The sequence below is a fragment of the Hypanus sabinus genome, chromosome 1, assembly GCF_030144855.1.
Source record: "Hypanus sabinus isolate sHypSab1 chromosome 1, sHypSab1.hap1, whole genome shotgun sequence".
Classification (NCBI taxonomy): Eukaryota; Metazoa; Chordata; class Chondrichthyes; order Myliobatiformes; family Dasyatidae; genus Hypanus; species Hypanus sabinus.
The window spans coordinates 35856139-35873810 of NC_082706.1; the positions used below are offsets into that span (position 1 = coordinate 35856139).

General features: G+C 42.3%; 1 protein-coding gene across 8 annotated transcripts in view; it reads left to right on the plus strand.

Annotated features, from left to right (window-relative positions):
- Positions 1–17672, plus strand: part of LOC132392796 (cytosolic purine 5'-nucleotidase-like) — a 226290-nt gene that overhangs the window by 51543 nt on the left and 157075 nt on the right. For all 8 annotated transcript variants that reach the window (XM_059967207.1, XM_059967231.1, XM_059967220.1 and 5 more), the window contains exons 2-3: positions 4829–4872; positions 15235–16991. The gene's annotated coding sequence lies outside the window, so the exon portion shown is untranslated. The remainder of the gene's footprint in view (positions 1–4828; positions 4873–15234; positions 16992–17672) is intronic.

A 17672-nucleotide genomic window follows, 5' to 3' on the forward strand; every position in this document is an offset into this window, starting at 1 on the left:
CATTTCCACCCAATTCTTCAATTTTACACAGGTGGCTAGCCCTCTCCTCAGGACTCTTTAGGCTATTGGTTTTTAATTCGAACTCTTTGTTCAGGCAGTATTTCGAATTCTGCCTCTTCACACCACATCCTGGCATAACAATAGTGTGGGGGGCCCTGCTATCTCCCGGCTTACTCTGTAAGCGATCTGCCGAGTTTAAAATTTCTTCATTCGACTTGGGAACTACAGACTTTACGTTTCCTTCAATAATAATATTTATCTCCCCATTTTTGAGCTCCGCATTAAGTTTGAACACACCTTCGAGCACAAACACCTGGGAACTCTCACTTCCCACGGTTACCAAGGTTAATCCTTTTTCCACTGAACCAAGTCTATCTGACCCACAAGGACAGCCGTCGCGTTCCACTGAATCAAAAACCTCAGACTTTTTCTGAGCTCCGTTACTAGGTTCAGTACCAGGTGCATCCCCATCTTGGACACACTCAAATGGGACATTGGCCTCTTCCAGGCTTTCAATACCCATACCCTTTTCAAATTCTAAGCTCCCCCATTTCTCCCAGATACTCTCTGGGAAACTCAACCCCGCGGGCTGAAACAACCTCATCTGCCAACCCAGCAGACTTCTTCGAGGTAAGGGCACCTTTTTCATCTAGGGCTGCCCTCATTTCATTATCGGGAACACCTTCAGAATTTTCAACTTCGTCAAACAGTTCTGCCAAACCAGACTGATCATCCCTGTCCAACTCTGGAGCTCTTAACCGCTCTATCGGTTCCTCATCTTTATTTTCTGCCTCTAGGACCTTTCTCCTCTCTAAGGGAAGATCTACCTCCGCTCCCTTACCCTCTTTCACTTTACTACTCTTCGTTTTACCACCCTTTAAACCCTCGTGGTACTGGGTCGGTAGAAACGCCTCGGCCAAATCAAAACTGGCCAGATTTAAACTGCTCTCGTTCTCAGCTGCCTTTCTCGACATGCTGCGAGTGACCGCGCATGCGGGATAGATCTGGGACTCTAGGGGCGGAGCCTCAACACTCACCAGCCGGCCGGTCCTCGTCATGGCTGCCCAAACCTTACCACCTGCTGAATTGTTACCGAGAATGACGTCCGCATTAGTTCTCGGGAATCCTGATGGCACCCCTATTTCAACGGGTCCAGACACCAGCTCACAATCCATAATGACCTCATGTAAGGGCACCATTTCTATCCTTTTACTTATTCCCCTCACCGCTACCATTCCCGTTTTCCGACCAAATTCTAGTACCTTACTGCTGATCAACGACAGCTCAGCCCCCGTGTCTCTCCAGATTCGTGCGGGAATTGGTGGGTCCCCCTTCCTCAAAGACACGGTTCTGTGTGACAGACAAGTCTCAGACCCTTCTTGTACTCTGTCTACCCGGGGCTCTCTTGTCGATTTTCTGATTACCACTGCACATCCGAGAGGGACTGCTGCTTTCCCTTTTCCCGTCTCCCTCCTTGGAGCAAAGCACCGAGACGCAACATGCCCGCTCTTCCCACAATTAAAACAGGTCAAGCCCTGAAATCTCTGGCCGTCTGGCCTTTCCCCCTCAACCTTACCACTAGCTCCCGGCGGGACCTCTGCCTCAGCCGGCGGACTTTCACGATCGTTCCCACGGTCTCTTGGGGACTCTTTTATTCGAGGAAAACTTTGTCTTGTGGTTTGGAGCATATTCATCTGCGAACCTAGCAAATTCTGAGATGGACTTATTCGGCTTCTCATTCAAATACATCCGGATCTCCTCCGGAACACAACCTTTAAATTCCTCAATCAAAATTAACTCCCTGAGACGCCCATAATCCTCGCCCACTATCTCTGCGGTGCACCAATGGTCCAGGAGCACACCCTTCTCATGGGCAAACTCGGTATACGTCTGATTCCACCCTTTTCGCAAATTTCTGAACTTTTATCTATATGCTTCAGGTACTAGCTCGTAACCCCGGAGAATGGCTGCCTTTACTTTGTCATAACTCTCCTCCTCCAATAACAACGCCGCAGATGCCCGCTGTGCCTTCCCTTTTAACACACTTTGTAACAACGCCACCCACTGTGCTCTGGGCCACTCCTGATTCACTGCCACCTTTTCAAAAAGCAAGAAATAACTATCAACATCCGTCTCCTGGAACGGGGGTACTAACCTCAACGCCCGACTAACATCAAACCGCTCCTCTCGGTCTGACCCCTGACCGCGTTGCTCTTGCTTTAACTTCTCCATCTCCAAGTCATGTTTCCTCTGTCTCTCTGCCTCCCTCTCCTTCTCGGCCCTTTCCTGCTCCTTCTCAGCGGCTTCCAGTTTTTTTAACTGAAGTTCATGCTCTCTTTGCTTCTCAGCTTTTTCCTGCTCCCTTTTTACCTCTAACGCCCTTAGCTGGAGCTCCTGATCCCATTTCACCTCTAGCTCCTTTAGCTGGCGCGCCTGCTCCCTTTGTTTGTCGGCCCTTTCTCTCTCTCTCTTTCTCGGCTCTTCCTCTCTCTCTCTCTCTCTCTCTCTCTCTCTCTCTCTCTTTCTCGGCTGCTTCCAGCTGCTTTAACTTAATTTCATGTTCCAACCTTAATTTCTTCAACTCTAACTGAGCGGTCCCACTAGCTGGTACCTTTTCAGGGATATTTTCCAATACCTCAGCTGCAGACACATTCTTCTGGATGTAATACTGAGTTATGGCCCTTTGCACCTCCCGCTTTCTCATTGATGACCTCACCTCTGCGAGGTTTAACCCCTTTGCCAAATTTACCAAGTCTGATTTGGTGGACGCCTCTAGCGCCTCCAGAGTCGGGTTTTCTATAAATTCACCCACGTCCATCTTTGCTGCTTTCCCATCTGGCTACCCGCGTACCTGATCCAAGTTTGGACTTACAAGCCTGATTCACTGGCTCCCCAATTTGGTTTCAAATGTCGAGACGAGAACCGCAATTGTTACGAAATTCCCATAACTGGATCACTTACCAGCCAAGATAGAGAGGTCCGTTGAAGTCTGATGGTGCTATTTTTAAAAGTCTTTATTTATAAAGGGGCACAAAATAAGATTAATACAGATAAGATTAATACAGACATTCAGATTATATACGTCGTCAATACTCAATCTAAAAAGCGCAGGTATAATAATAATCATCAATTAAGCAATAGCTCTATCGTTTGTCTAGGGGATATTGTATTGTCCGATGGAAAGATAAAAGTCACTGTTCTTTCAAGCTGCAGCTCTTTGGATTTAAGAGAGAGATGGTTTGAAACTTGCCCAGGTCTTTTATGAGGCCAATCCGTTGAGTCGGGGGAGTTGGTTCCCCGTTGTTAGTTCCAAGTCATTTTCCGTGGTACCAGCCACCAGCCCCCAGGCAAGGGAACCGAACGCACGTGGCTTCCTTCAAATGGCTTCCTGCTATTACGGGATCGCTAGTGTTTCTTCTTGTGCGTCTGAGGGGCTGCCCCTACAGCCCCTCTTTTATCTTAACTTGCAGGGTAGTAGATGTCAATCAGATTGGGGTGATGCAATCTCTCTCTCAACCAGCCCACTTTGCCCGAGGGCTTGCACATAGCATAGTCCCCAATCCACAAACGTTGTCTCCAGGAGACAATGGCCATGTCTCTCTCTCTCATTTCCTGGGTCCTCTGACCCAACCCAATAATGCTCTTGTGATTCTCACAAAGGAGGGGGCTACCCCGCACCCTTCGACCCCTCAGAGCTGTGATACATTCATAACACAAGGTAGTTGCAAGAAGGATGTTTCCTCTAGCTAAGGATTCTAGAGAAAGATGTCATAGTATCAAGATAATTGGAAGACAATTTACAATGGAAATGAAGTTCTGTAACATAAGGAACATGTGAGTATCTCTAACCCAGAGAGTGGAAGAGGTGCAATCATGTATTATATTTAAAACAGAGGTGGATAGTTTTCTGGATATTAGAGTTGGGTGGAGGTGGTGGGGGGATGTGTGTGAGGTAGGATAGGAAAGCATCGGTTTAGGTAGAAGATCAGACGTGGTTTTGCTGACAGGAAAGAAGGATTGAATGTCCTACTCCTGCATCTAATTCTTACATTTCACTGAGTACGCACTGAGGCATTTCAGAGTTATGGTGGTGGGCCTGGAGTTGCATAAAGACAACTCTGGGTTTGGATCAGATAGGGCTTTTCAGAAGCAAGGATCAAACAGAGCTACAAGGAGGTTAAGAGTAAACTTAGGAGAGCTAGAAAGGGCATGAGAAGGTAGAAGTGTGCAAGATGATAAGAAGCATGTATCGAGTGACCAGCTAGAGATGTTTTTGCAGGGCAGGAAGGAAGGGTTAGATTGAACTTAGCGTGGGTTAAAAGGCCAGCACAACATTGTGGGCTGAAGGGTTGGTAATGCACTGTGGTCTACTTCATGTTTTATGACAACTGTTTGTTTTGTGAGCTCTCCCTCACTTCCCTTAACCGACTTATAATACTGGTTGTGCAATAAATACGGATTTGTAATAAAACAAACACATACTGTTGGAAGCACCTTTAGAGAATGAGATAGAACCAGTCGTTCAGGTCAATAACTTTCCATCAGTATTTTGTGTCAGAGCAGTAATGTGATGTGTATCTGAACTTTGTGTTAATTTAGAGCTGGTAATGTCACAGATGTGTTGCTGTTTGAAGGAAGGGAGCCTTTGCAAGGTGGGGAACTATTGTTTGTGATCTGTGAAGACCAAGGACAAGGCCAAGGTGAGAGGAAACAATTTGATTGGAAATATAAGCAGAAAATGATGAAAGCACTCAACATTTGTGGAAACATGAAACGATTAAATTGGAAATGGCAACCTGAAACATTAACTATGTTTCTTTTTCCATAGATCTATGCGGCTCTCTTGGTGTCGAGGAGCATGGGGATTAGATGGTAAGTGTCTGATAAACAGGATGGGGTTTAGGGGGATGTGAGGATAGGAGTGAGCATGGCTAGTGTGATTTGGGCAGATTATTGTAGGGAGGAGATTGTGGATTGGATGGCACTAGTAATTGCAGGAGGGATGTCAGATGATTGGGGTGGGTATTGTAAGGGAGCAGAGTTTTGGACAGGATGAGCAGGTGATGGGGAATGTTTGGCAGGAGAAGCAGGAAGTTGACTTTGGCAACGGGGAGCATGCTGAGTAAGTGATCACAGTGTTCCAGCGGGTGACTGATGATGAGACATGCTGAGAACTTCAGGAGCTGGGATGGGACTTACTGAGGTATAAAACTCAGAAAAGGCCCCTCAGTCCAACTCATACATGTTGACTATATCACCTGTCTAATCTAGTCACATTTGCCTGTGTTTCCACTTACTTCCCTCTAAATCTTTCCTATCCATGTACCTGTCCAAATGTCTTTTGCTGCCATTGTTGTACCCCTCTTTACTACTTACTCTCGCAATTCGGTCCATGTACACACCAGCCTCTGTGTGAAAAAGATGTTCCTCAGGCCCTTTTACCTCTTTCACCTCCCTTCTTAAATCTATGCCCTCTAGTTTTGCACCCCCTACCCTGGGGTGCACATTATCTATGCCCCTTGTGGTTTTATAACCTATTAGGTCAACCCCTTCAAGTCTCCTACACAAGAAGAAGAAAAAAACTGCTAGTCTGTTCAGCCTCTTGTAACTCCAGTCCCAGTAACATCTTCATCAATCTTTCTTGCACCTTTTCCAATTTAGTAGCGTCATCCGTATAAGTTTTATTCATTTTAACACGTCCAGTACTTACTCTTTTATAATGAGCAATACACTCAAAGTGTTGGAGGAACTCAGCAGGCCAGGCAGCATCTATGGAAAAGAGAACAGTAGACGTTTTGGGCTGAGGCCCTTTATCAGGACTGGGTACCAGCATTCTGTGTGTGTTGCTTGGAGTTCCAGCATCTTGTTTGTAATTGGTCTTTTATAATGAGGACTTTAAGATGTTGGAAAAGATTTGTAGCTCGGGTTGAGGATGTTATTGTTGAGTGGCTTGTTAGCTTGCAGGCGTTTCATTACCCAGCTAGGCAACATATATCAGTGCAACTTAGAATGAAATGTTGGTGATCTACATTGTTTGACTTTTATGTATCCTGTGATTAGTCCATTAATCCTACATAATCGTCAATCATCATAGCCTGGACAACCATTATCACCTAATTGGATTTCAACAGACCTATTTCAGATTACATAATCAGAAACCAATAGAAATCACACACACACACACACACACACACACACACACACACACACACACACGCACGCATGCACGCACACAAAATGAACAATATAGATCACCATTATTCCATTCAAAGTTGCCTAGCTGGGTAAAAATGTCTGCAAGCTAACAAGCCAGCTCACCGAGCCACTCAACAACAATAATAAGGACTCTTTTCAAGACATCACTATTAACATCCCCAATTCCCTTGAATTTATGTCTTCCTCCGCAAAAAGTACAAATGCAAAATACTTGTTTCAGAACTCGCCCATCACCTGTGACACCCATAAGAGGAACTAATTGAACTTCCACTTGAGGTTGGTGGGGATGGGTGGTGTGTGCATTAGTGGTGGAGTTGCTGGGACAAAAAGCAATAATAGAGTGCTAATGAAGTTCTAATAGCAAGTCGGACCTCAGAATCTCTATCAGTGGCCTAGGTGGTCTTTTAACTATAGTAGACTGAACATAGCATGAACTCTTCATTTAGGACCCACCTACATGTGATGTCACATGTATAGAATTCTGTGTATTGCCAGTAAGAGAAGAACACATAAAGAAAATAAGTACAGGAGCAGTCTTCAGTCTACCTGTTCCTCAAAGCTGCTACACCGTTCAATACAATCATGATTGATTTGCCCCAGGCCTTGAGTCCTATGCCAGCAGTCAATTCCAAGATCTTTCAAAGTTTATCTACCTCCTCTTTAAACTACCCCCAATAATGTAATCTCCACAAATATCCAGGTAGAGAATTCCAGAGACCTGCCATCTCCTATCATAAGAAATGTCTTTGCACCTCTCTTTAAAATGATTGCCCCTTATCTTGTAACCATGTCCTTCATTTGAGCCTTTCCCACGAATTGTAACACCTGGGTTGAAAACTGAATATGTTTAAAGAATTTAAACTGTAACTACTTGGTTCTTTATTTTATTTCCTACTAAATTGCTGTTCCTAATTTTAAAAGTACAGTTTGTTTCAATAGTTAAATGATGAATTGACCATAAATAAAAACACAAAATGCTGGCAGAACTCAGCAGGAGGGTTCTTCTGATGACTCCTGATGAAGGGTTTCGGCCCGAAACGTCGTCATTACCTCCTCCCATAGATGCCGTCTGGCCTGCTGAGTTCTGCCAGCATTTTGTGTTTTTATTTATTTCCAGCATCTGCAGATTCACTCGTGTTGCCTATGAATTGACCACACTTTATTTTGTGGATCAAAGATTAAAATAGGTTTCAATTATTGGGGGATTTTTTATACAATGGTTGCTTTAAAAAAAAAGGATCTTTTAAATTAATTGTTGTTCAGAGAAAATAACGACTAAGAGTCATAGAAAAGTACAGCACAGAAACAGGCCCTTCGGCCCATCTAGTTCATGCCAAACCATTTGAACTGACTACTCCCAATGACCTGCCCTCCATACCTCTACCATCTATGTAGCTCTCCAAGCTTCCTTTAAACATTGAAATCGAACTTGCATGCACCGCTTGTGCTGGCAATTCATTCCACACACTCATGACCCTCTAAGTGAAGAAGTTTCCCCTCGTGTTCCCCTTAAATTTTTCACCTTTCATCCTCAATCTATGACCTCCTGTTGTAGTCCCTCTCAACCTTAGTGGAAAAAGCCTGCTTGCATTTACCCTATCAATACTGCTCATAATTTTGTATACCTCTATCAAATCTCTTCTCAATCATCTATGTTCCAAGGGGTATAAAGTCCTAACCTATTCAATCTTTCCTTATAATTCAGACCCAGCAACATTGTTGTAAATTTTCTCTTAAATTTAGAAAATAAAATATTCTTCTGAAGTCAGACTGAATCTATGCAGGCAGCTCACTTAATGCACTGTTAATCCATTCATAAGAGGATGTAACAAATTATATACAGCAGTAAACCTTGCCATTATCCAAGCTGCTCTGGCTTTCATTCAGATTATGGTTGATCTTCTATCCTGACTGTACTTTCTTGCCCTGTCCTTGTGACCTTTAGTTCTGTAGCCATTCAAAATTCCGTCAGTTTCAGTTTTGAACAGACCAGGCACCAGTCTCTGAGGAAGAGAGTTACAAAGGCTGGCAAATCTGTGAGAGGAGAAATTCTTCCTCACCTTCTTAATGTACAGGTCTCTGTTATGAGACGTTGGCTGCTTGTTTTTTGATTATCCCTACCAGGGACAATTTTTTAGCTTATTTTCTGTCAAACTCTCTTTCCAATTCGATGAGACCATGTCCCATTCTTTGAAGCCTATGGTGCGTAACATGTGTTCCACAAGATGGCTCCTTCCAGCACACTGTGGATAGCCTTGCAGGCTCTCTGTTGCTGACAACTGGCCTCCAGGGCCTTCCTGACCCCAGTTGTTGAACCCACACCATGCTATTTAGACTAAAGCCCTGACCACAGCCCTGCCTGGTTATGCATTTGTCAGGATATCTCCAGTCCCTCAGCAGAACCTCTTTCCTCCATTTTTCCTACATCACTGGTACTCATACGCTTCACAACAACTGGATCTTTCCCATTCCAGATCAAATTCCTCTGCAGGTCGGATGAGATCTTTCAAATCCAGGCTCCAGGCTGGCAACACAGCCTTCGGTACTCTTGATCCTTGCAAAAGAGAATCATGTCTATTCCCCTGACTATACTATCCCCAATTACAATTACATTCTTTCTTCCACCCTCCCAGGAATGGCTCTCTGATTCCTATTGCTCATCCTTTCTACAGCACCTGTTGGCCAAGCTCAAGGGCTGAGGCTCTTCCAGTGCTACCTTTTGGATCCTCCTACCTGCCTCACTCGTAGTCACACCCTAGTGTCCCTTGCCACAAACAGAATATGAAGCAGTTCATCTCATGAGTGTAACTCTTCCCCCTCCCTGATGCATCAGTGTTTGAAGCTCAGATTCCAAGTCATCAACTTTGAGCCCAGGTTTCTCGAGCAACCAGAATTTGTTGCAGATGTTCTTGATGGAATCATTATGTCTTGACCTTTTAAATACTTGTCTAGATACTGCTTAAATGTTGCATCGTCCTCCATGACCCATTCCGAACTCCAACCACCACTGGGAAAATAAATCCTTTTCGGATCTCCTGTAAACCTATCTCCCAGCTTAAAACATGAGGCCTGTAGTCTTAGACACTCTCACCACAGGAAGAAAAAGATTTCTGCTACCTACTCTGTCAATCTGTCTCATAATTTCATATACCTCTGTCAAGATCCACCACTCAGGAGAGAACAATCCAAGTCGTTCCTTATAAATGACGTCCGCTAATCCAGCAGCTTCCTGGATAATTGACAGAATTAACTGTCAACCAAGCAGGCACGGCAGGACAAAGGTTCATCGCCATGGCCGGAAGCAAGAAAGGAGAGTGCTTCAAGCCAGGCTGAAACACTGAGGAATGAGATACCCTCCACCCGGCATCTTGTTAGCAGATGTACAGTCGCTGCAGAACAAAGTTGAGGACCTGCGGGCAAGATTGTTGTATCGGAGGGAACTGAGAGATTGTTTGACCAAGATGTGGCTTACTTCCAGCACACTAGATTCGGCAATGAGACCCAAAGGCTTCTCAATTCACAGGATGGACCAAAATACTGATTTGAAAAAGGCAAAATGTGGAGGCGTTTGTTTCATGATAAACTCTCGGTGGTGCTCCAATGTGGCGGTTCTTTCGAGCTCATGTTCCCCAGACCTTGAACACCTAATTATCAAATTGCATCCATTCTATTTATCTAGGGAATCCTCCTCCATAATTCTGCCCGCGGCTTACATACCACCAGCGGCTGCCTATAATCAAGTGCTTGAGATACCGCATGATGCCATCTCCAGACAAGAAGCAGTTCATCCCAATGCATTTCAAGTCATAGTTGGGGACTTCAACCAGGCCTGTTTGAAGAAAACCCTGCCTAATTACTGTCAGATTGTGATCTGTAGCACCAGAAGTCTTAACATACCAGACCACTGTTATACCAAGACAAGAAATGCCTACAGTTTCATGCCCAGACTGCATTCCAGTAAATCTGATCACTTCACTGTCCTGCTCCTACCTGTAGAGGCTAAAGAGCAAAGGTCCAGAGATTAGGACAACAAAGGGGTGATCGTGGGAGGCAGAGGAATGGCTACGGGATTGCTCTAAGACTAGGCCATGTTTAAGGACTCTGAATGAACACACCATGGTTGTCACAGACTTTATTAAAACAGTTGTAGATGAGTGCGTTACCACAAAAACATTCAGAGTCTCCCCCCAACCAGAAGCCCTGGATGAACCATGAAATCCACAATCTGCTGAGGGCCAGGTCAGAGGCATTCCAGTCTGGTGACCAAAAAAGTTACTCAAGGACCAGGTGCGATCTCTGGAAAATCATCTCATGGATGAAGTGGCAATTCTGGACTAAACTTGAATCAACGAAGGGTGTTCAACAGTTGTGGCAGGGCTTCAATACCATCACCTCTTATAAATAGGTGACATAGGTGACAACTGGGCTTTACTTCCAGTTGGGCTCAATGATGCACCATCAATATCTCGGAGACAGGAAGTGAACGATAGGCTTTTATTAGCAGCAAAAAGGGAGCACAACATCTCGGAGACTGAGGGAGGAGCAGTGCCCCAATCGCCTTTATACAGGGGTCTGTGGGAGGAGCCACAGGAGCAGTCAGCAGAAGGGCGTGTCCAGACAGGTATACATAGTTTACCACACTCAATGCTTTGTATGCTCGTTTTGATCACTAAAAGATTGAGGAACCATCACAAGTTCACACAGCCCCTGATGCTCCTGTGATTTCAGTCTCTCAGGCGAACATGCGAGTAGCCTTCAGGAGGGTGAACCCAAGCAAAGCATCTGGTCCAGACAGGTACATGGCCAGGTACTAAAGACCTGGAGCGTTCACTGAGATCTAATCTCTTGATTTGGCTTTCTGAGGTACTTATCTGCTTTAAGCAGGCTTTACTTATACTGATGCCAAAGAAGATGTGGCAACCTGCCTCAATGACCATCATCCAGTAGCACTTACAAGCGCTGTGATGAAGTGTTTTGGGAGGTTGATGATGAAACATTTCGACTCCTGGCTCCTGAGAACGGACATGGAGCCTGCTGTCACAACAGTTCCACAGCTCATTGGCTCTTCACTCAACTCTGGAACATTTGCACAGCAAAGATGCATCTTTATCAACTACAGCTCAGCATTCAATACCTTCATCCCTGCAAAATTAATCAATAAGCTTCAAGACCTTAGCCTCAATACCTCCTTGTGCATTAGATCCTGGATTTCCTCACTTGCGGACCCCAGTCAGTTCAGATTGGCAACAACATCTCCTCCACAATCTCCCTCAGCTCAGGTGCATCACAGGGCTGTGTACTTAGCCCCCTGCAATACTCACTTTCCACTAAGCACAATTCTCATGCCATATTCAAGTTTTCATTTCAGAGGACCTGGGCTGGGTGCAGCCTGTAAGTTCAATCCAGAAGAAAGCACAGCAGTGCTTCTACTACCTTAGGAATTTGTGAAGATTTGGCATGACATCTAAAACTTTGACTGACTGTATCACAGTCTGGTATGGAAATACTAATGCTTCCTACAAAAAGTAGTGGATATGGCCCAGTCCATCACGGGTAAAGCCCTCCCGACCATTGAACACATCTACACGAAATGTTGTCGCAGGAAAGCAGCATCCATCATCAGAGACCCCCACCACCCAGATCATGCTCTCTTCTCACTGCTGCCATCAGGAAGAAGGTACAGGAGCTTCAGGACTCGCACCACCAGGTTCAGGAACAGTTATTACACCTCAACCATCAAGCTCTTGAACCAAAGAGGATAACTTCACTCAACTTCACTTAACCCATCATTGAAATGTTCGTACCACCTATGGACTGTCTTTCAAGGACTCATCTCATGTTATATATCTATTGTTTATTTATTATTATTATTATTATTATTATTATTATTACTATTTCTTTCTGTTTGTATGTCTTCTGCACACTGGTAAAACATCCAGTTTGCTACAGTCTTCCATTGATTCTATTATGGTTGTTATTATTATAGATTTATTGAGTATGCCCTTAAGAAAATGAATCTCAGGTAACATAAATGTACTTTGACAATAAATTTTGAACTTTGCACACTGTCCTTCCCATAACAAAGGTTCAACAGACTGATTACTGGGGTTGCATGTTTGTTGTATGAGGAGAGATTAGGCATATTGGGTCCATTCTCTTTTAAGATTAGAAGAATGAGAGTGGTCTTATTGAGACTTGCAGTGTTCTGACATGGCTTGACAGGGTTGAAGTTTCTCCAGGCTGGGCTGGGATGACTAGAAGCAAGAATCAAAATCAGGAGGTTGGCTATTTGTAACAGAGATGAGAAGAAATTTCTTCATGGAGAGCTAACTCTTTGAAATTCTATACCCTAGATGAATGCAGAGGCTGAGCTATTGAGTTATTTAAGATAGAATTTTGGATATTAGTGGAATGAAAGGAATCAGGTTAGGGGAGTGGAAATGAGGGAAAATATCATCCGGGGAGTGGTGGAGCAGACTCAGGGTGCTGCATGGCCTATTTCTGCTTGCATTTCTTGGGTTATTACACGTCGGCATTGCCTTTTCATTCAAAAGAAAATGTCAGCCACTGAGGTAAGTTAGCCAATATATCACAGACACCAGGACAGCAGTTAGTTCCAATCAAACGCAGCTTGATAATTCAGAGAGTAATTTATTCTTGCTCTCACTGTCCTCACTCTCAGAGCATCTCCTACTGCCACACTGGCACTACGACCTTGCTCAAAGACGTTTCCTGACTGACCTAATTACACACGCCGCAGTGTTACTGCACAGAGTGCCGAATGCAGAGATGGCGTTTATAGGGAAAAGAGGAAGGCTTTAAATGAAAAAAATGACTGCACAGTAAGACATAGAGTGAGAAGCAGAAAGAAGAAATTGCAACAGAATTAATTAAACATTATGTGACTGATCAAATTGCAGAGGAAGATAACGATGTCCATTAAAATTTGATTTCTATAGAAATAGTCACATATTATAGGGGCATGTACCCAGATAAATAGAACTCAGTTGCCCCTTTGATAACTATATTCACACTAACTTTTATTTTAAGAAGTGGATATGAAATTGCAGAACAAAATAGATATGATGAAAAATTCAAGTTTGTCCATTTCAGAAAAAAAATCATTAGCATAGTTGGCCTGGTTAGCCTGCTCAGTGAAGGTCCTGTAACATTCACAGGAAATTTATAAGGTCTTTGTGGTCTTCCTGGTATAATTGTCATTGACTTGGGATCCTATCATTGGTCTGTGATTAATTAGTTCGTGTGACCTGCTGCCACCCAGTGGTCATACCATCATATGCGCACAGGTCAGTTATCATAATTCGGGCCCTTTGAGTTTGCTGCCCCATTCAATGATCATGACCGATCTTTTACCTCAGCCCTATTTTCTTGCTCTAGTACATACCCTTTGATACTTTTAGTATCTAATGATCTATTGATAGAACATACAACACACAGTAGTACAGCATAGGAACAGACTTTTCAGCCCATGAAGTCTGCATTGAAGAAAATGCCTAATTATACTACATCTCCTCATATGAATCTATTAGAATCAGGTTTATTATTACTGGCATGTGTCAAGAATTTTGTTAACTTAGCAGCAGCAGTTCAATGCAATACATAATATAGAAGAATAAATAAATAACTAAATTACAGTACATGTATATTGAATAGATTAAAAATTGTGCAAAAACAGAAATAATATATATTTAAAAAGTGAGGAAGTGTTCACGTGTTTAATGTCCATTTAGGAATTGGATGGCAGAGGGGAAGAAGATGTTCCTGAATTGCTAAGTGTGTGTCTTCAGGCTTCTGTACCTTCTACTTGATGGTAATAGTGAGAAAAGGGCTGTTCTAGTCCTTGCATATTCAGATGTATAACAGTCTCCTATTTGCTTGCACCCCTGTCTTCAGCAGCCTCTTCCAGGTACTCACCACTGTCTATGTAAAAAAGAAACCTGCTGTAAACTTTCTTCCTCTCACCTCAAAGACATGTCCTCTAGTACTTGACATTTCTACTCTGGGAAAATGATTCTGACTGTCTATCTTACCTACAACTTTCATAACTTTCTAAACTTTCATTGGGCAATGCTTCCACTGATATACCCAACTTCTGAGCTGCCTTTGGTTGAGAATTTCTAGGATTCACCATCTTCTGGGTAAGGAAATTTCATAACAGCTTTTGAATGGTTGACCCTTGATTTGTAATCCAAGTTCTGCAACTCACCGAGGAAAACACCCCATAATACCCTGTAAATCTCCGTAAGAAATTCTATATTTTTCAATGAGATCATTTCTCATTCATCTCTGTTCTGGAGAGAGTAAGCCCAGGATGCTATGTTCTCATGTTTCAGACCCACCATCCCAGGAATAAGTCTTGTGAAACTTGGCTGTGCTTCCTTCGTAGCAAGTTTTCTTTTGAGAGGGAGGTTAATATTCCAGATGACTATCTATAGCAGGAATGGCCATCCTATGGCGCATGCGCCAGAAGTAGCATATTGGATGATTAGAAGTGCCGCATTGCACCCCAGTTATAATAATAAAAAAGTAAGCCTACTCACGCAAAAAGTATTAACCAAAAACCAATTTGTAGAAAACAAAATCTATAACAGGAATTCAAGTAGCTTAGAGCTAGAAATGGGTTTTACTGAGAATAAATCTAAAGCCTAGCAATTATTTTTAGCGATTTTATTTCATGTACATCTTTTGGTGAATGTTATCTTCTTTCACATTCATCTGTTTTCAATTTTAAAAAATGTTCAGTGAGTCAAACTAGGAAAGAAGGACTTTTGTTCTGCAGTCGTTCCATAACTGTTCAATACACGTTTGATACTTGTTTGATCCTGAGGCACCAGGTGCCTGCATCAGCGGTGCGTTGCAGGTTTTTGCCAGTCCGTTTACAATTGACACTCGTGCGCTACAGAGTTGTGCTTCGTTTGTCCTTTGTGAACATTTGCAGTTTGCTTTACTTTTTGTTTTGTACTTTTCGACAATTAAGCCTTGTTTTTACATTCACAGTGCAAAAGAAAATCAGCAAAAGAAAAGCAGGAAGAAATAGTAAGCGTGAATTCAATGAACAGTGGGAAAATGAGTTCTTATTTATAGCAGGTCTGTCAGGAAAACCGTTGTGCATTGTTTGTGAAAACACTTTCCCACATAATAGAAGACATGATCTTAATGGACACTATAAAACACAACATCAGACTGAAATAGAAGGAAAACTGAAGCTAGTGCTTGGGCCTGAGTTACGGAAAGAATATGTAATTAAGAAAAAGGAAGAAATCAAAAGAAGACAAAATATGTTTGTTAAAAGAAGTTGTGAAAGTTTGGCAATGAAAGAAGCGTCCTACAAAATTGCTTTAGCGTTGGCCAAAAAACAGAAGTTTTTCTCTGATGGAGAAGACATTGTTAAGCCCTGTCTCCAAATATTTGCAAGATGTTTTGGTGATAAAAATATCGAAAGGGAAGTAGACGAAATTGCTCTGTCAAAGCAAACGGTTACAAGACACACCGAAGAACTCTGTCATGATGTATCTGAGCAACTGAAAGACCTTGTCCATACTTGTACTTTCTTTTCTTTAGCTTTGGACGAATCTGCTGACATATGTGATGTAGCCCAGTTAAGTGTTTTTATAAGAGGAATTGTTGATAATTTTAGCGTCTTTGAAGAACTTATCGGTATTGAGTCGCTTCATGGAAAAACAAGAGGATCAGACATATTTGACAAAGTAAAATCATGCCTAGAAAATCTACAATGGAGCGCTGTCAATGATAGGTAAAGCCGCTGGGATCTATTAAAATATCACTGCATTATACACCAACAGTCATTGTGTAGAAAAACTTTAAATTTACAACATGTTATGTTACTGGTTGTGAAATACGTGAATAAAATTAGAGTAGAGGATTAAACAGAGGAGAATTCAGAAAATAATGTGAATGTCAGATTTGGAATATGGCGATCTTGTCCTTCATTGTGAGGTGCGCCGGCTTTCTAGAGGACAGGCTCTGAGTAGATTTTGGAAACTGAAAAATACTGTTCATAATTTTCTGGAAGAGAAAAATGAGCTGCCTGCGAAAAGAGCCCTTTTATGTGATAACAATTGGCTATTTGATCTAGCATTTTTAGTTGATGTTACCAGCCATCTCAATGATCTAAATTTGAAACTCCAGGGCAAGAACAAATTGTTTGCTAGCTTAGTAAATGATATCAATGCATTCAAGATGAAGTTAAAACTGTTCACCTCTCAGTTAGAAAATGAGGATTTGAGCCAGTTTCCGCACTTAAAAGAGCAGAGTGAATGTGCTGAAGATAATGGAAACTTTACAAAATATATTGCAAGAGCCATTTGAAAGTCGTTTTCGTGATTTTTCTAAAGAAGAAGACTGCATACTTGCATTTATAAACCCATTTTCACTTAGTGAACAAAAAATCATGAAAACCTTGTAATGTATAAATGGAACTTATTGACTTGAAAACAAATTGAACATGAAATTTGATGAGCTTCCTGCAGTCCCAAGTGCTTCTGATATGATTAATTTCTGGTGATCATTACCCTGTGAACATTTTCCAGAAGTAAGAAAATTTGCCCAGAGTTATATCTGTTGTTTTGGAACGACGTACAGATGTGAACAAGCATTTTCAGCCATGAAATTGATTAAAAACAAAAAGAGGTCGCGACTGATTGATTCAAATTTGAAGAATTCTGTGCTGCCCTCAGTAACTAATTTAACTCCAAGCTTGGCGAAATCAAAACAGACTCAAAAGTTTCATTAAGGTAAGTAATGCTTGTTTTTATATTAAATCAATATATCATGTAAAAATGCTAAATGCTAAACATATTTTTACAAGAATTGAATGGAGGTACAAGAGTTGTATGGTGCATCTGAACTCATGTGTGAAAAAATTGATGCATGGAATGTAAGAGGTCGGCCACCCCTGATCTGTATAATCCTTTATATACTGACACAAGATGATCTCCAGTTCTCTTGCATTTGCCTCCTTAATTTCTTTCTGTACCTGCAGGTTAACTTTCAGTGATTCATGTAGAAGGACATCGTGACTGCTGTGAACACCAACACTTTCCAATTCTCTCTCTGTTTAAAAAAAGTCAATTCCATTTTCTCTGCTTAAAAGGTTGACTGCACTTTGTTCCAACCGCTTTGACCTTGCTCATTTCCTTAACATGTCAATATCCCTTGAAGCCTCTCTGCATTCTCCTCTTGTCTGCACTGCCTTCTAGCAATGTATAATCAGCTATCTAGTTTCCTCTTTTCCCTGCTGGTTAGCCTCCCAAGCTCAAAGGGATTCATTTACTTTTAGTCTCCATTTTCTGTTCATTAATTATTCCTAACTCCACATCAATAAATTACCCAACAAACGTGCACTTTAATAATCTCTTGTCTGGCACCATATTGAAGACTTGGAAACATAGAAATCTACAGCACATTACTGGCCC